A 24,122-nucleotide genomic window follows, 5' to 3' on the forward strand; every position below is an offset into this window, starting at 1 on the left:
GGGCTTGGACTGCACCATTCCGGAGGATGCATTGTCATATCAATATTTGCACACTGCCCCTGACCTTGTTACAATATTATTTATGGCCGCGATCAGAAGGTCCTGCTCGTTCCTTTCTCTCCCCTTGGGCTGCGGAGCAGAGTGGCTGGGAGAAGTCCTCCTAAACAGGGTTGAGAGTTTGCCGACGGCCCCTGAGAAGCTGGGGCGTTCCGAATTGGCTGAGCGCGCGGCCGGGGGCGGGGAGTTTGCCAAACGTCCCTGGCCGGAATTTCTGCCTCCTAGAGCCGCGAGCCCAGAAGCGGGGAGAAGTTGGTGAGGTCAGCTAGGGGAGGGTTGCCAGAAATTGAGGACAGACTCCCGCCCTGGTCGACTGAGCTCCCACAGGAGCGTCTCTGCTGCGTCTCGGGGCTGAGTGGAAGCGCCGCGCGCGGCCCCGCCAGGGCTGGTAGTTTGCAGACCGTCCCTGCCGCGGCCCGCTCGGCGGCGGCCCTGCGGCTCCCGCGGCGGCGGCGGCCCCGGGCGCGATCCAGCCCAGGTAGCCGCACCGCAGGCTCGGGGCGTCGCGACCTCGCGCCTCGGGCCGCGTGGGCACGGCGGCCGGCGGGTGCTCCTGGCTGCTGCTGCTGCCCAACAAGGAGGTAAGAGCTGCCGGATCGGGGTGATCGCGTCGGAGGGAGCTCGTCATCCCCGCGGGGTGATGCGCGCAGAGAGTACCGCGGGGGGCACGGGGAACCAGGCGCGGGCGAGGAGAGCCCGCACAGGGGTCGGCGCGGTCGGGGGCTTCCTTCCGTCGCTTCTCTGCCGCCTGAGTGGATGCCCCGGCCTCGGCCGCTCTGCAGGACGCCGGAGTGCAGCCGGGGGACGCGCCTTGAGGAGCCCACCTGCCCCGGGCAGCCCCTCCCGGGGGAGGCTGAACCCCCCCAGGCCCCGTGACGAGGGGACTTCTAGGCATTCCTAGGGACAGTCCAAAGGAAGCTCTGGTTGCGCGGGCTGGAGGCGAGCGGCCAGGGATGGCAGATGGGCGCTCGGACCGCGGAGGAGCCCGGTGGGGGTCACGCCGCAGGCGTGGGCCGGGCCGGGGTCCTCGGGACCCAGGCGCACTGGGCGGGCTCAGCCAGGGGCCAGTAGGGAGGAAGGAAGAAGGAGGGAGGCTGGCCCCGAGCCCCTAGGGAGGAGGGATGCGGCGGGCCGGCGCTCCGGGCCAGAGGATCCAGGAGGCCCGGGGGCGCCCCGGCTGTTAGGGGACGGCCCGCGGGTCCGCGATCCCGCCGGCGCGCTCAGCGCTGCTGCAGGGTCTGGGAGGCTGCAGGGAGCGCAGAGCCCACACCCGCGCACACACTCCCCGAGAGCATGCTCAGTGCAGCCCTGGGAACTTCCTGCCGAGTCGTGAGCCGCCCCGGCCCCCTCCCGGCCCACTCCCGGCCCTCGGCTCGCAAAGTTGGGGGCGGCGGGGCTAGAGAGTCGTAGGCGCCACTCTCGCCTGTGGCTCTTTCGCGCCCCTGGCCCCTGCCTCGCCTCAGTTGAGCTACGCGCACTGCTCTCCCCGGCTGCCCCCGCAGCCGGGATTGGGGGCGTGGGTGTTAGCCCCTGCTCCCCGTGGCGGGGTGGCCAGAGGCCTGGAGCGCGGCTCTCAGCTTGGTGAAACCGCGCGCGGTGCGCCCGCTTGGTGCCCGGACCTGGCGCGGCGAGCAGGCGGGGTGCAAGGGGGTGTGTGAGCCCAGGGACGCTCGCGCATACACTTGCTGTCACACACAAAGCCGCGGTTTTGTAGCCGCCGTGCGGAAGAGCCGAAGAGGGAAGGGGGTGGCGCTTGCATTGTCCAGAGGCGTTTGGAGCGCAGAGCGGGTGCTTGGCTCCTCAGGGCTGCGGGAACCGCGCGATGTGGATGGATTCGGTCTACGGCCTGGCCCTCCCGGGACCGACTGCCAGGCCCGGCCCCGGGCGGCCGCCGCTATCTGCACCTGGCTCTGGCGGCCCAGTTAGGGGAGATTGAGTACTTCTGGGTCTGTGAAGTTGGGGAGGGGCAAACTCAGTTTTGTGTGGGGTTCGGGTGGATGGCAACATCGCCCTTGTAAACACACCCAGACCAAAGTGTTAGAGATAGCATCTCATTCTAAGGAGATGCGCGTGGGAAGCTAGGTCGTTGAACTGACCCCCACCCCCAGTTTATTGTCAGGACCTGATTAACTTGGTTTTTAGTCCAAGAGACTCCCCAGTGTTAATCTCTGTGTCATGCGCATCCTAAGCCTTGTGGCTGCATCAGAACTCCCTTGTCTGTTCCGAGAAAATCACTGAACCATTTTTCATGAAGTGTAAAGCATCTGAGATCTGTGGTGAATGAATTTTCACCCCACTCCCCCCGTCCCCACTGCTTTCCTATAAATTATTTTTATTGCTATTGTTCAGGGCTGAGATGGGCATCCTCAGATTTATTTGGCAGTAAAGATTAGAGCAAAGCTCTCTTGTCTTTTTTTTTTTTTTTTTTTTTAAAGATGGAGTTTTGCTCTTGTTGCCCAGGCTGGAGTGCAATGGCGCGATCTCGGCTCACTGCAAACTCAGCTTCCCGGGTTCAAGAGATTCTCCTGCCTCAGCCTCTCAAGTAGCTGGGATTACAGGCGCCCGTCACCACACCCGGCTAATTTTTCATTTTTAGTAGAGACGAGGTTTCACCATATTGGCCAGGCTGGTCGCGTACTCCTGACCTCCGGTGATCCACCCGCCTCGGCCTCCCAAAGTGCTGGTATTACAGGCGTGACCCACCGTGCCCGGCCTAGCGCAAAGCTCTCCTTTCTAGAGAGCTTTTTAGATTTTTCCAATTTAGTTTTTTCCTCTTGCCCTCCTCCATCACCCTGCTTTTAAATGTTCATTTAAATGCCCATGTTGTCAGCCTTACGTGGAGAGGCCCTGAAAAGCAAGGTGATGGAGGGGGGCAAGAGGATGACTGTTTCACCCTTTGTAGGGCTGGGAGAAGAGGAGAAGGAAGTTGCTCTGTCTGGCATCTGCCTCTGCTGGGGTGGCTCTGCCTGGGTGTAGGGTTTGGGCTTTTTCTTTCATCTCCTCCTTTGTTTCAGCCTGCCTTCCTCACTCTGGGACACTCGTGACTGGAGTCATTAGGAGAAAGGAATCTGCAGTCCTGGTATGGAGCTTTGCAGGGTTTGCACCTGCACAAGCAGCCACCAGTTGGTTTTAAGGTGAACTGCAATGGCAAGAGGGGTGGAGGGCTTTGCTCAGATCTGCCGGTGGCAACCGTATGCTCCAACTGCTGCTGCAGAGCAGCTCATGGGCTTTTGGATCTCCTCAGCAGTGTGCATTTCAAGTGCTTTGTGTTTGGAAGTGTGAATATAGTACTCATTTTTATATATTCCCACATCTGTATACACTCTTATAAAGAGGTATGTGCATATGTACATGCATATGCCATGTTCTTTGGTAGAATCTGGAAGCTGGAAGGGACCTCAAGAGATCACAGGAATTCACATATCTCTCATCGCATTCAATTTTTTTTTGTTTTAAAATAACCAACCCACCTTCTGCCCAGCTGTCCTCCAAAAGCATTGAAATGCTAGACTCCCCTATTACCCTAGCTGACAGGGAGGCCTTTGGAAGTATGAGTTCCCAGAAACCATTCTAGTTGTAACTCTGACATTTGACACAACTTTTCCCTAATGCTCCATGTGTCTCAGGATCTAAGTCACTACAGAGACATCCCTGGATTAATTTTGGCAGGGGACAGGCAGCGACTAGTGTACCCTGCAGAGATGTGTAGAAAACTGCAAAGAGCAGTCATCTGTAAGATCTGGGTTGGAAAGTTTATGTCCTCTCCTTCCCTGGGTCATACAGACAGGTGACTGCTCTGCTGTTTCTCAAGAAGCTTTAAGTGCAGTAGGGACTCATTGTCTTCCTTCCTCCTTGTGTGTCATGGGCTCCTGGCCCTAGGAGGCATGGAGGAGGAGTGATTGGGGGTGGCATTCTGTGTTGATGCTGTTATAATAGGCCTCAGGAAAGTGTGTGCTGTCAGCTTTGTCTCTGGGGGTTTCCTATGGTGTGTTTCAAAGTTTGGGGAAGGGTCCTGGTGTCAGGTGAACAGGTTGATGGGTAGTTTTGACTGCTATAATTCAGATGATACTTGAGAAAAGGGAGGAAATAATTTTATATGGGGGGATTGCTATCTGGGTGACAATTGAGAAGATAGGGTGAGAAATAAATAAGCATTTGGGACTTGTCAGTGCAGGTTTTACCAGGCTGCCTGTAAAGTTAATAATTGCTTTGAAGTATGGAATCACTCTTAGTAGCCAGAAGATGGCTACACTTTCAAATTTCTCTTTGAAATTAAGTAACGACCTCTCCAACCCTTAAAGTCTCTAATCTAAGCCATATCCCTATACTGTTTTACAGTTTACATCCTATGTCAACATCCACAGTTGTGACTGATGCTAGCTGCTGATGAGCATTTATCCAGCATCTGCCATGTGCCGTGCACTGGGCTGGTGCTGGGTATAAAGATGTCCTCCTAAATTATCTCACTTTTAATTTATCAGACCTTCTCTTACTGTGTGTTAATACAAACTAATAGCTCTTGGAAGGCTGCCAAGGTGGGTCCCAGGAGCCTTAGCTCTGTAACCATGTTCTCAGCTAGAGGAGTTTGAACTCGTGCTGTGTGTTTGCCCATTTGGACTGTTGTATTTATTTTTTTCATGGCCGCAATTAAGTGCATCCTTCCCTGACTTTGTCATATCTGCAGGGCTGTGTGTGTGCATGGGAGGGGTTGGAGGAATCACTTTATTTGTTCAAAATCCCACAGTTCTTTTGTCTAAACACACAATCTTCTGGAATGGGAACAGGGCTTTCCTCTCGGGACTCTGCCCAGTCTTAAAAATCAGGACAGGCAAGGGTTATAAGCTATTGTGGCTGGGTTTGGTGGGAGCAGTTTGTCTTGTAAACTAGCACTGTCTCTTTGTCACCTTCACTGCCAGGCTGGCATTAATGCCTGCTGGACCTTGACCCTTGCTCGGGCAGCTCCCTGCAGTGGCTAAGGAATATGTCTCCACTCTATTTCCTGACAAAGTGAACTCAGGAGTGAGTTACACCCAAATACTTCTGTTACTAGTAAGAGTTAACTACTGGTGCTTGCAATAGGTTTAGTTTTTAAAATGCCAGCACTTCAAGGTTATCCCTAGAATAATAACAGCTTCACTTATTTGCATCCCTTTGTGATTTTTGTGGCTGGCCCTTGAGGGAACATGTGCCACCCACCCACTCCTGTTTGAACTTCACGCTTTAATGTTGTAGTTTGGTGACCACTTTGGGCCTCAGTTGTTAGGTTGAGAAGTAAGAGGGGATTGAATGCACTCCAAAGATCTGTTCCGTTCCTAATGTTGCTTAATCCTATACATGTGGCAAAAGAGGTGTAACATAAATTAAATGAAATTCCCTTATTAAATTAAAAAGAAGGTTGAGAACACATTCAGGTTGTTTTTGCCCTTGCCGGTAGACTCTCTTTAGCAGACAGCTGAAAAGCTTAACTAAGAAGAATCAGCCCTTTATTGTTACTCTCTTTGGGGATGTTTATCTTTGTATGTTTAGAAATAAAAAACCTTGGTCCTTACTTTCAGCCCTGAAATAACCTGCTTTCCTTTAGTGAAGCTATTTTTTTCCCTTGCGAAATTGAGATTCATTGAGATTCAAAGAGTAGAGAAGATGACCAGGCTCATAGCCTTCTGTGGTTCCTCGCACAGTGCCCCAGGGACGCGGCTAGGTGTTTACACACTGCCACAAGCAGGGCCAAATTCTGTGTCTACGCGTTCAGTGTGTAACCACTACCTTTCAGCATAAGGGAGTTTGGTATCAGTCTTCTTGCAGCTGCTTTTTTTTTTTTTTTTAAACCATCTGTTATTTTCACCTCCAGTTTGTTATTTACAAGCATCCATGCCGGTGAGGAGTTTTCTAAATGACCGATTCTTTCTTGGATGCAAAGAGAAAGCACCGTCTCTGCCTCATGCTGTGTGTGATTTCTCTGTTTTCCTTTGGCACCTTTCTTAGTATTTCTGTTTGGTATACTTCCTTCCTCCCCTTTCCTGTAATTTTTTAGAGCACCTAGGGTTAGAGGCCCCACCTGGTGAGGATATGACAGGGAAGAGGAGTTTCCCTCTATTCCCTTCCCCCAGTAATCTTCATCATGCGGTGTCCCCAGTCCTGTGTAAGACCTTTGCAAACACGGCTTCAAGCCCCTCTGTTCATCTTGATTGCCTTCCCTCTGTAAAAAAGTTCTAGTCTCTGTGACTAAGAATGTTACATTCTTCCTTTATTTGATTTTTAGCTATTATGCTTGGCAGGTTTAAAGATGACATTGTTATTCGGCAGTCTTCACTGTACATTACACACAAATGTAATTCTCCTGGGTAAGTATGATCAACTTTTACAGGTTCACCATTCCTCCTGCGCAATTCTTACGTCCAGTGAGCTCCTTCAAGGGAAAGGTTTTTCGCTCCCCCCAGGCTTGTTCCAAATCAACCCCCCCAAAATAAAAAAAGAAACATGTAGCTCCAATAAAGAAAGGGGTGTCATGGAGCTCTCATGGGTGCAGGATGGAAGCTCCAGGCCTGGCGTGCTGGAGTCACGAGATGAGCTGTCCAGGCAGCATGGCATCGTGAGTGAACTCCGACTGTGGCAGGTGAGGCTTCTGCACTTAGCTGGCTGTCTTCATGTGGGCCGATTCTGTGCTTAGTGATTCTGATTTCTCATCTGAAAAGCGATGCATCACTTAGCCTTTCCTGCACTTGGAGGGTTCTACTAGTGTGCCTGCGTGGCTGGGTTCTGCACACTCAGCTACTTTAGTTTCTTTAGTCTATCCTTAAAAAGATTCCTTGGTGTGTGCCTGATTTTGAGGTTCCGTTTGGTCATTATGCTCTTTTAGAGTTCGTCTTTTAAAATCAGCCTTTCTGTGGACACTTTTTTTTTCCTCTTAGCACAGTTTACGGTCTCATGCAGGTCAACAAATTGGGACTCTGGATGTGTGTGTGTCCACACACCACTAGAGCTTATTACCTTATTGTCAATGTTATCTTAGAAAAAAGTGGAGGTTGGGTGTAGTGACTCATGCCTGTAATCCCAGCACTCTCAGAGGCTGAGATGGGAGGATTGCTTGAGCCCAGGAGTTTGAGACCAGCCTGAGCAACAAAGCAAGACTCCTGCCTCTACAAATAAAAAAAAAAGAAAGAGAGAGAGAGAGAAAGAGGAGAGAAAGAAAGAAAAGAAAAAGAAAGAGAGAGAAAGAAAAAAGAAAGAAAGAAAGAAAGGGAGTGATCAGAGAGCTGTAGGTTTGGAGTAGCCATCAGTTAAAGGAAGTCTGCAGAAAGTTTCTGTGAAAGGATTTTGTTACTATGGCCTTTCCCCTAGTACCAGCTTGTTAAGAAGTATAGGTAGGGGATCCTTGGTAATACTGTGTGTTAAGATTTTATTGTTCTTCCTGTAAAGTGTTTTTCATGATAATGAGTTGCTTATTCTATAATAGTGCCTTTTCTCTACTTCTGTAAGCAGAATCAAACACAACTTTCAAGTTTTATTTGTTCTTTTTTTTTTTAGAGACAGGGTCTTGCTGTGTCACCCAGGCTAGAGTGCAGTGGTGCAATCATAGCTCACTGTACCCTCCAACTCCTGGACTGAAGTGATTCTCTTGCCTCAGCTTCTTGAGTAGCTAGGGCTACAGGCATGTGCCACCACGCCTGGCTAAATTTTTTTTTTTAATTTTATTTTTTGGAGAGACATGAGTCTTACTATGTTGCCCAGGCTGGTCTCGAAGTCCTGGCCTGAAGCGATCCTACTGCCTCAGTCTCTCAAAATGCTCTGATTACAGTTGTGAGCCACCGTGTCCGGACAGCTTTCCGTTTTTGAGGCCATGTCTGGTTAATACTCTCTTAAGTTTCCGAGTTTCTTCCTCCTAGTTCAGTGGTTTCAAGTGTGACTGTTCTATTTCCTCATTGTCAGTCTCTAATAGAAATACTACAAGATTACTTCTATTGCTGCTGTAACAGCCACAAACTTAGCAGCTAAAGCCACACACATTTATTCTCTTTGAATTCTGTAGGTGAGTGGTCCCTTATGGGTCTCACTGGCCGAGATCAAGGTGTCTATTCCTTTCTGGAGGCTTGAAGGGAGAATCGGTTTCCTTGCCTTTTCTAGCTTCTAGAGGCTGCCCGTGTTCCTAGGCTCATGCCCCCTTCTCCAGTTGCAATGCCACCAATGTCCCACCGAGTCCTTGTCTCTCTGCAGTCACACTGATACTCTCACCAAAGCTGGGAAAGATTCTCTGCTTTTCAGGATTGATGTGATTAGATTAGACCAAGCAGGGTAATGCAGTGTAATCTCCCATCTACAGGTCCTTGATATAATGCCATCTCCCTGTAAGGCAACATAAGCACAGGTTCCGGGGATTAGTATATGACGAACATCTTTGAGGGCCCTTTTTCTGCCTACCACAGTCCTCAAAACTCCATATAAGGAACTGGTTCTCTGCTCTTTATGTAAAGGAACTATTTTTCTTTGCAAAGAAGGTTTACTGTTATAGGATCTGTTCTTCTCCCTTTTGAACATATTCAAATCAACTATTTGCCCAAACATTGGTATTTAAATAAGGTTTGAGGTCTGCTAAGGCCAGATGTTGAGCTGAGTACTTTTACTTGTTCTGGCTTATGTAATTGTGAGCCGTCCTACTGAGAGGTGACAACGTGCTAGCAGCCCTCACTCGCTCTCAGCACCTCGGCCTCAGTGTCCACTCTGGCCACGCTTGAGGAGCCCTTCAGCCCACCGCTGCACTGTGGGAGCCCCTCTCTGGGCTGGCTGAGGCCGCAGCCGGCTGCCTCTGCTTGCGGGGAGGTGAGGAGGAAGAGGCGTGGGCGGGAACCAGGGCTGCAGCTCTGGCAGGCCAGCGCAAGTTCCAGGTGGGTGTGGGCTCCGCGGCCCGCATTCCGAGCTGCGGGCTGGCACAGTGAGGGGCTTAGCACCCGTGCCAGCAGCTGCGGAGGAGTGCGGGTCCCCCAGCACTGCTGGCCCATCCGCATCGTGCTGGAATTCTCGCCTGGCCTCAGCCATCTTCCCGCGGGGCAGGGCTGGGACCTGCAGCCCGCCATGCCCGAGCCCCCCTGCCCACCCCGTGGTGGGCTCCCAAGTGGCCTGAGGCTCCCAAGTAGCCTGAGCCTCTGCCACAGGCACCACCCCCTGCTCGGCTGTACCCTGTCCCATCAACTGCCCAAGGGCTGAGGAGTGCAGGTGCGTGGCACAGGACTGGCAGGCAGCTCCGCCTGCAGCCCTGGCATGGATCCACTAGGCAAAGCCAGCTGGGCTCCTGAGTCAAGTGGGGACTTGGAGAACTTTTATGTCTAGCTGGAGGATTGTGTATTTACCAATCAGCACTCTGTGTCTAGCTCGGGGTTTGTGGATGCACCAATCAGCACTTTGTATCTAGCTAATGTGGTGGGGACTTGGAGAACTTTTATGTCTAGCTGGAGGATTGTAAATGCACCAATCAGCACTCTGTGTCTAGCTAAAGGTTTGTAAATGCACCAATCAATGCTCTGTGTCTAGCTAATCTAGTGGGGACTTGGAGAATTTTTATGTCTAGCTAAAGGTTTGTAAATGCACCAATCAGCACCCTGTGTCTAGCTCAAGGTTTGTAAATGCACCAATGAGTGCTCTGTGTTTAGCTAATCTAGTGGGGACTTGGAGAACTTTTATGTCTAGCTAAAGGATTGTAAAAATGCACCAATCAGCACTCTGTGTCTAACTCAAGGTTTGTAAACACACCAATCAGTGCTCTGTGTCTAGCTAATCTAGAGGGGACTTGGAGAACATTTGTGTCTAGCTAAAGGATTGTAAATGCACCAATCAGCACTCTGTCAAAATGGACCAATCAGCTCTCTGTAAAATGGGCCAATCAGCAGGATGTGGGTGGGGCCAGATAAGGGAATAAAAGTAGGCTGCCTAAGCTGGCAGTGGCAACTCGCTGGGGTCACCTTCCGTACTCTGGAAGCTTTGTTCTTTTGCTCTTTGCAATAAATTTTGCTGCTGGTCACTCTTGGGTCCACACTGCCTTTATGAGCTGTAACACTCACGGTGAAGATCTGCAGCTTCACTCCCCAGGCCAGGGAGATCACGAACCCACCAGAAGGAAGAAACACCAAACGCGTCCGAACATCAGAAGGAACAAACTCCGGACACGCCGCCTTTAAGAACCATAACACTCACCGCGAGGGTCCGCGGCTTCATTCTTGAAGTCAGTGAGACCAAGGACCCACCAATTCCGGACACACTACTATTACAGTGGGGAAACTGAGGTGCAAAGGAAACTTGCCCAGGGTCACACGGCCAGAAGTGGCAGAGCCAGGGTACAAAAGGCTGCATTCCCAAAATTGGCATTCTTTTCACTCTGCTTTTCTGCCTTACAAGCGATAAGGCAAAAACACAGTGAGAAATAGTAATGGAAAACGTTAAAATAATGTAAAAACTCTCTGCTTCTGCCAGGGTGATGATGATAAACGATAAATATTTGCCTGTGGTAGATTGATTTTTTTTTTTTTTTTTTTTTTTTTTTTACTAATGGCATCTGTTAATGGCCTCCCTGAACTCCCTGTATCCACTATCCACACTCTTTGCCCTATAACTCTGCAGGTTCTCTTTCTCCTTCCTTCTTCCCCCGCCCTGGTCCCCCGCCCCCATTTGGCTATGTGACTTGCTTTGCCCAGTGGGGTGTTAGCACATGCTGTGTATAAACAGAGTTGTAAAAAGCAGCTGTTTCTGATTGCCTTTTACACGACTGGGCTTGCACTTTCAGACCCCGCCAACTCCATGAGATCGTACCCAGGCTAGCCCAGTGGAGGGGGCCAGGTTTGTGCTTGTGGATTCCATCCTAGACCGGCCAATGCCATCTGACCTGTCAGCTGTGTGCTGTCTCCTGAGGAGGTCTAGGTCAGCCAGGGTCATCTGAATCACCCACTGGCTGACCTGTAGAGATGTGTAAATCATCCATGGTTGTCGTAAGCCACTGAGTTTGGGGGAAGTTTGCTATAGAGCAGTGATTAACTGATGCACAGCTCATATCAGATGTTTGAATAGTGTAGAAAGTAATTTTAGTGTCCTTTTAAAAATCCTTTTGTTAGTTACTTGTAATTAATTAATATTCTTTTAAGATTGTACTTAGGTTCAAGAACTTGTCCATTATATCTGCCCCTTTTTCCCTTTTTAGAAAACCATTAAAATCCTTTATATTTTTACCAGTTGCACTCAGAAACAAACTAGTTTTCCTTTTTGAAACTGTTTCTCTTCTAATATGGTGGCTTTTGAACCCACTCTGGAGTAAGAAATACATGCTGACTCAGAATTCACATGTAGATAACAGCAAGAATAGTTTCATAAAAAGTACTTAACCTTTATAGTGGCCTCTGGTGTTTTCTATTTGGTTCTATTTCATTGTCTTAAAAAATTCTGGTCAGAGGTCAGGCGACAGGTGACTGGCTGCCCATTTTGTAAATAAAGTTTTATTGGCACATACCCAATCCCATTTGTTCTTCTGTTGCTTGTGGCTACTTTCACACTACAATGGCAGAGGCCAGTGGTTGTGACTGATAGAGATGATCTGGCCTGCAAAGCCTCAAGTATTTACTCTCTGGCCCAAGAAGAAAAAGTTTTCTGACCTTTGCACTGAATGGATTTCATAACCCATCAGTTAGTTGTGGCCTTCTGTTTGGAAGACCCTGTTCAAGTGACCCTTGGGTCTCCTCATACCATTGTAGAAATGACAGTGAACACATCTGGCAGATGTGAAAACTCACCCTTCTCTGTTTACTTGGAATCAACAATTAAGTCCTTGCCATCTAACATTACACCCGATTGGCTTATACAGGAAACTTTTCAAGCATTTCTAAATTGTTTCATTATAAGTAGTGTTATGCCCCCCCCTTCTTATTTTATTTTTAAATAAGGCTTTCTAGTGGAAACTAACTGGAATTAAAATGGACACAAATTCCATTCAAGTGCTAGTTATTTATTCATTAGATCCCAGCAGTGCCTTTTTTGGTGATATAGTGGAGTCCATTAGTGGGAAAGGCAAAGAAACAGTGATCCTAGCTTCTCTTACAACACCTTTCTGGCAGCTGGGCCTTATTGCCACATTTCTGAATTAGGGTGGTATTATATCTGAGCAGAATAAAATTTAGAGACATTAAATCATGGACTTCTGTGGTTGAAAAGACTTTGGAATTTTTTTAAAACTCAGATTTAATTGGCTCCTTAAAGGCCAAATTTCTCCAATACCTTCATTTTTCCAAGCCTGTCAAGAAAGGACAACATTGTTATTTATGTTGTGTGGCTCATGGGATTGATGAGAAAGAGCTGAGGCAGAAAAACTTCAGAGGGATCTGGATATGTCTTTGTAGAATCTGAAATGCCAGGTGAAGGATGGTCCCTGGCCCATTTATTTATTGTCAGTGAGAATGGAATCAAAATAAATGAGCTTAAACTGCGGCATGAAGAGCTTAGGTAAAATCTGAGAAACATCCCCCAAATAAGGTCCATTCATTGACATCAGAATAGGTTATCCTGTAATCTTAATAGATTCATTGCACACAGCAAGTCAATATGTAGAGAAACTGGGTTGCAGCAGAGAAAGGTTTAATCAAAGGGCCACCGAATGAGGAGAGGGGAGGAAACCTCAAATCCATCTCTCTGAGGAGTTTGGGTTAGAGTTTTTAAGGGTTTTGGAGAGGGGCAAGCTTGGAGGTTGTTGATTGGTCGAAAAGTGCAGGGTGAACATGGGACAGGGAGGTGAACCACCTGCATTCTCATGCTGATCCGTTCCTCTGTGGGGGGTCTTCGAACTGGTTGTTGGCATTCAGGGTCTGAAAACATTTTAAGCCATCCTTTAAAAAAAGGCCTTATGATACTACTGTCGGAGATCCTGTCTATGGGAACGATGGTGATGCAAATCATTTCCTAAACTGTCTTATGACCCCAGTATCAGAAATTCTACTCATAGGAACAATGGGGATGCAAATGGCCACTATCTAGTGCTATGTGACTTTTAGCAACAGGGAAGCCAGCCAAGGTGCAGCCTGACTAGTGCTTCCTTGTAACCATATTTCAGTCCAGAACCTGGCATGCAATTCTTATCAACCTTGTGGGGATGGTTTCACTCCTAAGCGTTTTTGATGTTAGCTGCTGCCCTTTGTTCAGATGGATGGCTGTCCTTCCAGGTGGTTGGATGCCTTTAATTAATAAAGATTCTTCTGGGTGCTGGCAACAGAAACCTGCTGGACCTTGCTTCAGTGGAAGGAGAGAACTCACATTAGGAACACAGGGATAGGGTCCAGGAGCCCCATGCAGCCTGGGATCGAGGCTGTAGGAACCCCAGAAATCGTTGTTGCTCTCCTTTCTGCTTCCATGTGTCTGGCTGCTTAATTCTCCTCCCTGCCTTATTCTGCTTTTCTTGTCCCAAGGGCAGAACTCTGGGTAAGGGGATTTGTTACAGGGTGTAAGCCACACAATAAGGCCGATCTTTCTTTTGTAATGCCAGTTCTGGTTTTCCCTCAGTGCCCAGCTTGAGATCACCCAGAGGTGGGCAGGGCGTGGCACCTGGAGAGAGGACTCTGGTCTAGTCCCAGGCCCTACAATGTTTTTGGGGGCATGTCAGCAATTTGGGGGGGCAATTTTGATTGTCAGTGATTGAGGAGAGCTACTAGCATTTATTGGATGGGGACCAGGGATGCTAAACATCTGTAATGGGTAGCGCAGTTGTGTATCACAAAATGTTTCCTGTTACCCACTAGACAATCATGGACAAGCAAAATCTGAACCTAGACCTAACTTAGGTATAAGCAAATAATTGTTGCACATTTTAAGTAAACATTAACGTTTCCAGTTAATTAAGAAACATTGTGCTTTCTTTTGTTAGGAAATTTACCATTTTGGAAACTCACGTTATCTGTAGAATTAGCACATCACCTGTATCAGTCCATCTTTCTAGCTGACATGACACATTTAAAAAATTTCACATTAAAATGAAGGCATCTAATGGCTCCTTTATGTCTTTTAGAGTGGTCTGGCCCAGCTAATTGCATATTGAAATACATTAGTTTTGTCATAAATTACTTTCCTTTATTGTCTTTTCTGTCAATCTTAGGACATTAAATGTATATGTTTGAAATTGTGTTTAGGTAGGTTATCTGAGCATTTGGTTCAGATAGTAAAGAGAGTGTTATAAGCTCACTGTAAGCCCCAGGGGCTTTGGGGCTGATAGGGTTTAGAACACTGCACCAGGGGAAATGAATTGTAAAGTAATGTTTTTTCTCTAGCCCAATGATTCAGCTGAATTAATACTTTTAATGTAAAGCATTTTTAAAAAAAGCAAACCAGCCTGGTGTGGTGGCTCACGCCTGTAATCCCAGCACTTTGGGAGGCAGAGGTGGGCGGATCACGAGGTCAAGAGATCGAGACCATCCTGGCCAACATGGTGAAACCCCGTCTCTACTAAAAATACAAAAATTAGCTGGGCGTGAGGGTACGTGCCTGTAGTCCCAGCTACTTGGGAGGCAGAGGCAGGAGAATTGCTTGAACCCGGGAGGTGGAGGTTGCAGTGAGCCGAGATCGTGTGACTGCACTCCAGCCTGGCAACAGAGTGAGACTCCCTCTCAAAAAAAAAAAAAAAGAAAGAAACCTTGGCCCATGTATGGGGTATAGCAGAAATAGAGATGTTGGTCCCATAGTGCTCCTCCCGAGCCACACCCATGGGTGGTGGACTGTCCTTGTTGTACAACCTCCACCCTCCCATGCGTACAGGTAGTTTTTGGCTCTTGCTGGGCCATGGCTCCCATGTAGGTCTCTGCATTATTCTGGAAAAACTGCAGGAATAGAAGGTAAAATTAGGTTGTCACATGAGTTTCATAACTGCACAAGGTTTCAGGGAGACCTGTGAACTTGCATGGGAAAATATTACACTTTCATTTTCACTAACTTCTAGCCAAAATTTGGCAATTCTTTCACTTTGGAAGGTTGGACATAAGTCACAGTAGTACTAGTGCTGTTTGTGACTTTGTCACCAATAGAAATCTAGTATTTTCATGTCACGTTAGAGATGATTAACAGGTGTGTTGAAATATCAGTATTCATCATCACTTTGAAATTATGGTGGTTGTGGCACCTGTTGCTAGATAGTGTTATTTAATGTGTTAAGATACAAGCTGCAGGTATTGCCATATCACAATTAAAAAAAAAATGTTGGGGGCCGGACGTGGTGGCTCATGCCTGTAATCCCAGCACTTTGGGAGGCCGAGGCGGGCGGACCACTTGAGGCCAGGAGTTTGAGACCAGCATGGCCAACGTGGCAAAATCCTGTCTCTACCAAAAGTAAAAAATTAGCCCAATGTGGTGGCGGGTGCCTGTAATCCCAGCTACTAGGGTGGCTGAGGCAGGAGAATCACTTGAACCCCAGAGGCAAAGGTTGCAGTGAGCTGAGATTGCACCACTGCACTCCAGCCTGGGCAACAGGTTGAGACTCTGTCTCAAAATACATGAATAAATAAAATAAATAAATATAAAAAATATTTTGGTAGCTGTATTTCAATATAATTGATTTCCTCTGCAGTCCTGTGTATTTTATTTTATGCATTAAAAAAATCTTTCTGAGAAGGAGTCCATAGGCTGCCCCTAGTTTGCCAAGGGGTACAGTAGAAATGTGGTGTGTTCTAGACCCTGCACACCCACTGCTCCCCTTTCCCTCCTCTTCATCGAGAGTTGACCTCCTCCTGACTTGGGCTTTCTCCAAGGCTGTCAGTTGCGTTTGTAGAGTGGATGTGGGCTTATCTCCAACTTTTTATCTTAGACCTGGTCAAAGAATTGAGCTCTATTCTTGGCTCACTCTTTTATCATATGCAAGGAGGCAAGTTTGTCAGAACGTTCCTCCAGCGAGGCCGTATCTGTCACTACAAGGTACATGATTCATTTAAAGCCAAATGTCCTAATTATCTGAATCCTAAACAGAAGTCTGATTTCAGCTTCAGTTTCAGTTTTTCAAGTGGAGAAACCCCACAGACATTCTGCAGGAAAATGCCCTAAGTACACGTTAACCCCCTGTTTTCCTCTTGGTATGCTTTAAGGTTATATCATCATCAATAGCACTCTAAGAAATACCCCTCTGCCCAAGAAATATGTTGTGCACATGGGTTGCCAGGGGTGTTTTCCTGTTGACGTATGGCTTTGGAGAGAGGGGCATCCCCTAGGAATTGGGGCTTGGCTTGGAGGTAGTCAGCGCCATAGGAATGCACTTCCTCTTGGCTTCCCGCTTGCCACTCAGTGAGTCCAGCCCAGAGGGTGCTCTGCCGCTGCTATACCTGGATTTCTGAGAGTGGAGTCAGCCCTTTTCTGTTTCTGGAAACTTCTCTTGATAGGAAATGACTCTGTCCACAGAAGAGCTTATTGTACTGCGCCTCGTCGGGCTCCAGACTTGAAGTCATTGCTGTGCTGCCATGGGCATCTCTTTCCTCTCGTAGCTATATTTAGAGCATGAAAATGCTGAACATTTCCCTCCTGTTTCTTTAGAAGTTAGAGCGGGGAGGGATTTCTCGTATTCAACACAAATCCCTCGGACAACCATATTAAAAGATAATGGGAATAATAATTTTTCGTTCTTTGTTTAAAAAAATATTAACGCTGAAGCTTGGACTAGAATAGTCTCTATTTTTTTTTCTGCTTCATTTTTCTATGGGTTTTCTTATTGGTCAGTTTTATCATTGAGGCAGTTCTATTACATTATATTCTTACTGTTTAAAGAGAATGTAGTTGTATTTAACAAGTTTATCAATGAAGGGATAGCATCTCGCCTTTCCTTCTTTTCTTTTTTCTTTTTTTTTTTTTTTGCAAATGGAAATAGCAAAGTTCTGTTGCTTTCTGAGTCACTGATTGATATTACAGATTTGTGTTCAAGATTGTTGGCACAATTAGGCCTGTTTTTTTTGTTTTGAGACAGAGTCTTGCTCTGTTGCCCAGGCTAGAGGGCAGTGGCGCTGGTCGCTGGTCACTGGTCTCAAACTCGTGGGATCAAGTGATCTTCCCACCTCAGCCTCCCAAAGTCCTGGGATTATAGAGGTGAGTCTGACCTAGGCCTAATTTTTAAAGTGAAATACCTAACATAATTTTATTAAGAAGCTGTTCTGCTATCATTGCCTTTTTTTTTTTTTTTTTCTTTTTTTGGCTTGAGAAAGCAAGAAATTCACCAAATTTACTCGCTAAGAGGTAGTGATTCAGTCTGTAGGATCTCTAACCACTCCCCTCCCCCACTCTGAACCACATTCACTTGGACTGTTTCATAGAGGTTTGGCTTGGGGTGAATTTTTTATTTTAATCCTACTTTGTGGAGAGCATAAATAAAGTCCAGAAGGTCTAAAGTGTAAGAGTTAAAGTACCCATGTGTGATCCATCTTCTGGTCAGATGGATGACAGAATTAATTGTGCAGCTGCTGGACACGGATAGATCCCATTACCATTTTATAGACCATATCACAGTAGAAAGTGGAAAATATAGGTCCTGTCTTCAACTTGACAACCAAAAGGTGAGGACCTCACACATACAGATGAATACTTTCTCTCTGAGAACAGACCTTTTGAGGATGGTAGCTGGTGTACGGGGAATACTGGGTCCTCCTGTGACCGTGTCTCGTGCACACTGTCTAATGTGATGCTTGGGATAACCATGTATATTAGCTTCCCTTATTTTCACTGGACAAATGTGGAACTCATGTGGGAAAGTGAAGTATGTTGTCTGGGGTGACTCACGTAATAAGCAAGGTGGTCATATAATTTATCATCCAAATCAGGATGCTTTTGAGAGTGAAGAGGGGTGCTGTTGATGATTATGCTGGGATAACAGGCATAAAAGGGGATATATATGGTCCCCCTACTGATAAGGTACAGATTAGGGGTTAAATGCAGGTCTCTGATCTTAAATCGTGCCGACTTTCCATTACATGCTGTTAGATCAGGCCACTCTGTCTGCAAATGAATTGGTAAGGCACAGATGGAAGAACCTTCTGAAGATGAGTTCTGCTCTAAGAATACAGCCAAAGAGAAATTATCTAAGGCTAGGCGAAAGGTTTTTTTGGCCAGAGAAATGTCTACTAGAGATCTTCTTTCATGTAAAAACATGGAAAGGGTTTTGTTGGAAAGACAGTTTCTTCCTTCATAAAAATGGTTTTCCATTGTTTGTTTAAAAGAATGGGTCTGCCTTAGCATTTATAAGAAAGACGGAGTAAGAGTCACAGAATCTCATATCCAGGGCAAACAACTTCATAGCCTGTGGCTGTTAAGATCCAGAATGATAGATGAATTCTTTAATAGTAAGGTGTGTAGATACAAATTTACTACTCTTGTTTTTAGCACTCTGGCCGTGGCTGCTGTCAATGAGGCAATTTTGTGTATGGTATAATCATTACTCTGAGATGTTAAGGTAAAAATCTCAGCCCTCAAATACACTGCTTTGCCACACTGGGGCTTGTGACAAGCCTTTGTGCCTCTGTGAGCTTCAGACACAGGCGTGCGAACACACCCAGCGGAGGCTCAGACATGAAGACGGATGAAGTGCGGGGTTCTTATAAATGATATTACAGCCCAGCCATGAAAAGGAATGAAAAATCTCGCACAGCATCCCAGGAATTATTTGTTTGCAGTGTCATGTTCTCTTGCAGCCTTCTAAGCCAGCTGAGGTGCAAAAGCAAAAGTTTCATAACAGAATGGTTCTGTAAATACCGAAGACTATAAAACAGCCCTGCTAGATTACCACTTGTCATCAGGTCAGCAGTGCCAGAGGATGACATGCCATCCACAGGCCAGGCCACTGCTGGCAACCCAGAGCAAGCAGAGGGAGGGGTGCTAGTTATGTACTTGCTGGCCATTTGGGAACAGCTTTTAGTTGAGAGCTGTTACGTGGCCTTCCTTCTACACCCAGGTTTAGGGAGGACCCGCCTTCTGACCCTTGGAACACCTGTAAAAGCATGAATCCTAAAGTAGGTAAAGTGAAACTTGCTGGTGATGAAGAAAAAGTCCTTCCTCCATCAGGAGTGACCAGCAGGACCTGGAGAGGCACTTGGGGGCTCACGGCCTGCTCCTGCCCCACTGGGTTGTGTGAACCACTCCCTGAAGAAGACAATGATCTCTGGCTGTCTTTGTGAATGGTCAGCTCTCTCCCTGGAAATAGGAGAACCACTGGCTACAAAACAGGGAGAAAAAGAAAAAAGAGAGGCATGAGAAGGCAAAACCAACGGAGAAGGAGGTGGCCTGGGTGTGGGAGCTGTGGCCATTGCACCGTGGGAAAGGAGAGATGGGACGATGTGGAGCAGCTGTGCTGCTGTGGGCGCCATGAGTCTGCTTAGAATGGGGGACAAGGCACTGGCTGGCAAGTCAGGAGATCTGGGGACTGACGCTTTCCCTGACACTTTGTGAGCCTCTGTCTCTTCCACAAAAGTGGGCGAGTTGGGTCAGATGTTATCCAGCGTGACTGCCAGCTCTAAAAGTCTTTAATGCTGAGCCAATGAGCCATTCTTGTAGGGCTTACCAGTATGACTCAGTAAACATTTGATGAGTACTTTATATCAGAAACAGGGCACAAAGGTTAATATAACACCTGTGCCCACATCCAGGGTGGGGCCATGTCATAAGCAGTCACATTGCTCCAATAATCGGAGAATAGCTAACTTGTACCAGGCAGTGTTCTGGATATTTTCCATTGATTTATCTATTCATGAAATACATTAGCAAAATGAATTAGCAGGAAAAAAAGGTGCTAGCTGGGCACTACTGTTCTGATTAGAGAGAGGAGGAAACTAAGGCACAGAGAAACTAAGCAATTTGCCCCAGCTTTCATAGCTAACAAGTGAAGGAGCCAGAATTTCAACCTAGGGAACCTGGCTCCAGAACCCACACTGTGTGGCTGCTGTGGAGGTGCTATGGTTTGAATATTCCCTCCTAAACAAATGTTGTGATTTAGTTGCCGTTGTAGCAGAATGAAGAAGTGAGGCCTTTAAAAACTGGTAGATCATGAGGGCACTGCCCTGATGAAGAGATTAATGCTGTTATCCAGTGAATGGGTTAGTTATTGAGAGAGTTATCGAGGGTTCCTGATAGAAAGGATGTGTTCAGCCCACTTCCCTCTTGGTCTCACATGCTTTTCTACCACGTTCTGACACAGCAAGAAGACCCTCACCGGATGCCAAGCACCACACTCTTAGACTTCTCAGCCTCCAGAACTATAAGCCAAATAAACTTCTATTTTTATAAATAACCTAGTCTGTGGTATTGTTGTAGCAGAAAAATGGACTAATATGGGGAGATGTGGTGGTCACATGTATTTGTCTGCCTCCATTGATGGGCAGCAACCTTGTCTGTCTTATTAGCTATTATATTCCTATTGCTTAGCCTAATGTAGGCTCTCTGGCACATTTCTGTTGAATAGATAGATGGATAGTTGGATGGGTAAGTGGATGGATAGATGGGTGGGTAGATGAATGGGTGGGTGGGTGGGTGGATGGATGGGCAGATGAATGGGTAGATGGAGGAAATAAACAAGGTCTTCGGGGAGCTCACAGCCTAATGAGGAAAACAGACTCACACTAATGTCAGTGAGTTGCAGGCAGGGAGGGGGCTTAGTCCAATTTAGGGCATCAGAAAAGGCTTCCTTGAGGTGGTGGTGGCTGAACTGAGCCTTGAAAGATGTGCGGAATTTGGGAGAATGGGGTGGGAAAGACATTGCCAGCAGGGGCCATGTGGGCTAACTCCAGCATTGCTGGCAGCAGTCAGCATTCCCAGAGCCTAGAGGACAGAGCAGGAGCTGCTGGGGATGGGGCGAGGTCAGGAAAAGCCTTCCTCGGGAATGCATTTGGACTTGCTCCTGAGAGCAGTGGAGAGCACCTGAGAGGTGCTCGGCGTGGGCAGATTTTGTTTTCAGATGGTCTGTTCTGCTTGCAGTGTGAAAAGGAGGGAACAGGAGCAAGCCTGGCTCAGGAGGTGGGGTGGCAGGGGCAGGGTACCGCAGTGGTCCCCATGGGGAGAGCAGGGGAACTTGAAGTGGAGGGAGTGAGGAGAGGTGGCTGAGGAGTGCAAGGGGAGGATGACGCTTAATTCTGGTCTTGCAGAGTTCAGGGCCTCCTGAGGTTACTGACATGTTGCCCAGGTGTTCCCATGTGAGTGCAAAGCTGTACTGAGCCTGAGAGGGGAAGGGCGGGGCCCTGTGATTTAGGTGTTTTTGGCATTGATAGTGGTTAAAGTCAGGAGACCAGATGATACCACCCCAGAAAGAGTGTTAACCTGGAAGAGCCAATTCTTGGAAAATTTCTGCATTTACAGGCTGAGCCAAAGAGAACCAATGGCCAGAAAGGCCCGGCCCCGCCTGAGCGGAGCAGGCCCATGGGTTTTATGGGACAGATCATCTTGACCCTAGTGACAACATTGGAGCCCTTACAGTGTGCTGGGGACATTTGTGAGCGCTCAGGTAGTTCTGATTCATAACACAAATCCAGTGAGTTAAGTGTTATTCGGATCTCCATTTTACAGATGAGTGAACTGAGGTGCAGAGGGGCAAAACCAATAATTATCTGAGGTCACATGCTTCACATGACCAAAGGGCACTGGGGAGCCAAGGCCTTCTGCGTTTTTATTGGTTTTGGCAAGTTGCAAATCCCATGGAATGAATCAGAAGCTGAGAAGGGAAGGAAGGTGTTGGGGCTGTCTTGAAAGAGGAAGAAATGTCAGGGAAGTGTTTGTTTTGTTTGTTTTTTGTTTTTTAACTCTTTTTTTTTGTGGAGAAGGGGTGGGATAAAGACCAGGTCTCACTGTGTTGCCCAGACTGGTTTCAAACTCCTGGCCTCAATTGATCCTCCTGCCTTGACCTCCCAAAGTGTTAGGATTACATGTGTGAACCACTGCACCTGGCCCTGTTTTGGTTTTTTTCAAGAGTGATAGAATTGCTCAAAGGCTTAGAGAGCCTGTTCCGAGATTTTAGAGATACAGGCCGGAGGGGGCATGGGGGTGTGAGGACAAATGTGAGACAGGCCCTCCTCGAGGAGGCTGGGAGGGCACCAAAGGGAGGCAGGGCTGTTTCTGAATTGGAATAGTAATGGGATAACTCACTCACATGGAATACACAGAATAGGTGAACCCGCAGAGACAGGAAGCAGATTAGTGTTGCTGGGGGCAGGGGCATGGGGAGAATGCTTGATGGATCCGGATTTTATTTGGTGGGGGTGGTGGTGATATAAATGTTTTGGAACTAGATAGAGGTGATAGTCACACAACATGGTGAACATACTCGATGCCGCTAAGTTTGTGTACTGTTAAAGACTGATTCCGGTGGATTTTATTAATATCTCAATTTGAAAAAGCACTGGAGAGGGCAGAAGTGGGCAGGGAGTGAAGTGGGTTGTATCTCTGGCCCCTGCTTGCTCCCTATTTTGTAACAGGGAGCTTTGTTTTCATCATCTTCCCAACTCCTGATATGTTCTTGTTTCCTAGGATGTAGAATTCACTGTGAGCTGAAACCGCACTTGGTGCATCCTGGATGCCTGGGAAGCGTTGGAATGAATGAAGGAATGGTTGAGTGGATGGATGAGGAACATCAGGCAGGCGCCTGGAAATAGAGGGGTGGAAGGGTGGTGCTGGACTGGTTGGCTGAGGATAAAGGGAAATGGAGCTGGCTGAAGACAAGAAAAATCCTAGTTACTGTGTTAGAAGACCTGTAGAAGAGGAGGGTGTGCAGTAACCTGGTAACAATGTTTATGTGGTTACTGTGTATTCATTTAATCTTTCTGGTACTATTGAACTGCCTGAATGCAGAAGACAAGGTAGACTATGAAATGAAGACACAGTTTGCTGTTACAACGTAAGGATTTTGCTGGGTAATTATTACAGTGACAGGGATGTGGGGGAGAAGAAGACATTGTAACAAGTTCAGGGAGGTGAGGGAATTTAGGAGGGAAAGGCTATGCTGGGGGAGGAAATGGAAGGAAGTGATTCTAGAATGCTCAGGGAGGAAGAGCAGGCCATCAGCCTTGGGAGTAGAGGCCAGGACAAGGTGTGTCAGGGTTGCCGGGTGAAGATGAAGCTCACTGGGCTCCAAGCAACCACTATGTGGCATCTAGGTCACTGGATTAGTCTGTTCTTGCACTGCTCTAAAGAAATACTTGAGACTGGGTAATTTATAAAGAAAAGAGGTTTAATTGGCTTACAGTTTCACAGGCTGTAAGGAAGCATGATGCTGGCCATCTGCTCGGCTTCTGGGGAGGTACAAGGAAACTCACAATCATGGCAGAAGGTGAAGGCAAGCCAGCACTTCCCATGGCCAGAGCAGGAGGAAGAGAGAGGCGGGAGGTGCTACATGCTTTTAAACAACAATATCTCACAATAACTCACTCACTATCAGGAGAATAGCACCTAGGGGATGGTGCTAACCCATTCATGAGAACTCCACCCCCCTGATCCAATTAGCTCCCACCAGGCCCCACCTCCAACACTGGGGATTACAATTCTGCATGAGATTCGGGCAGGAACACAGATCCAAACCATATCACGCACTAAGTTCCAACATTTGGTGCTCAGGATAATCCTTTGGGGAATGGGAAGAAAATGTAAAAGCTTTAATTTATATATAGTGTCTTCCCTAAAAAGTAAGGTCTTAAATTGTACTCATATTTATAAGTTGGCAGTAGTACATGTTTTTAATTTTAAAATAAGTCATATATATTAGGGATGCATGCTCATTTTTGACTGATGAGCTATGGGACCGAAATCATTTTGGAAGGTACTGGCTTGGACGGCTCCTGGGTGAGTCCTTTGGAGTGATGATGTCATGATGTGGGAAACGGGTCTTATGGCTTGTGGAAACAGATGCCCTGTGTTCTGACCAAACAAGGGGTCTCTTCCAATATGGACAGGCATGAGGTCACGCTGGCCTGCTTGGTTCTTTCTAAATTCATTCTGCTGTACAGACCACCTTTTAAAAGTGATCTCAAACGATTTGCTGAATACTCACTTGTGGAACTTGAATCCTCACCAATGTCACTATTTTCTGGAATCCATCCCAACCCCCACCTTGGTCT

The 24,122-nt window shown here is 47.3% G+C and overlaps 1 protein-coding gene across 3 annotated transcripts in view; it reads left to right on the forward strand.

Moving 5' to 3' along the window:
• The first annotated feature begins 503 nt into the window (after window positions 1-503).
• MGAT5 (alpha-1,6-mannosylglycoprotein 6-beta-N-acetylglucosaminyltransferase) overlaps window positions 504-24,122 on the forward strand; it is a 324,876-nt gene continuing 301,257 nt past the window's right edge. Inside the window, exon 1 of one of the 3 annotated variants that reach the window (XM_055261073.2) lies at window positions 504-638. The gene's annotated coding sequence lies outside the window, so the exon portion shown is untranslated. The remainder of the gene's footprint in view (window positions 639-24,122) is intronic. The other 2 variants (XM_055261074.2, XM_063631000.1) reach the window with 2 other exon arrangements.

This window comes from Symphalangus syndactylus, chromosome 22 (genome assembly GCF_028878055.3).
Source record: "Symphalangus syndactylus isolate Jambi chromosome 22, NHGRI_mSymSyn1-v2.1_pri, whole genome shotgun sequence".
Lineage (NCBI taxonomy): Eukaryota > Metazoa > Chordata > Mammalia > Primates > Hylobatidae > Symphalangus > Symphalangus syndactylus.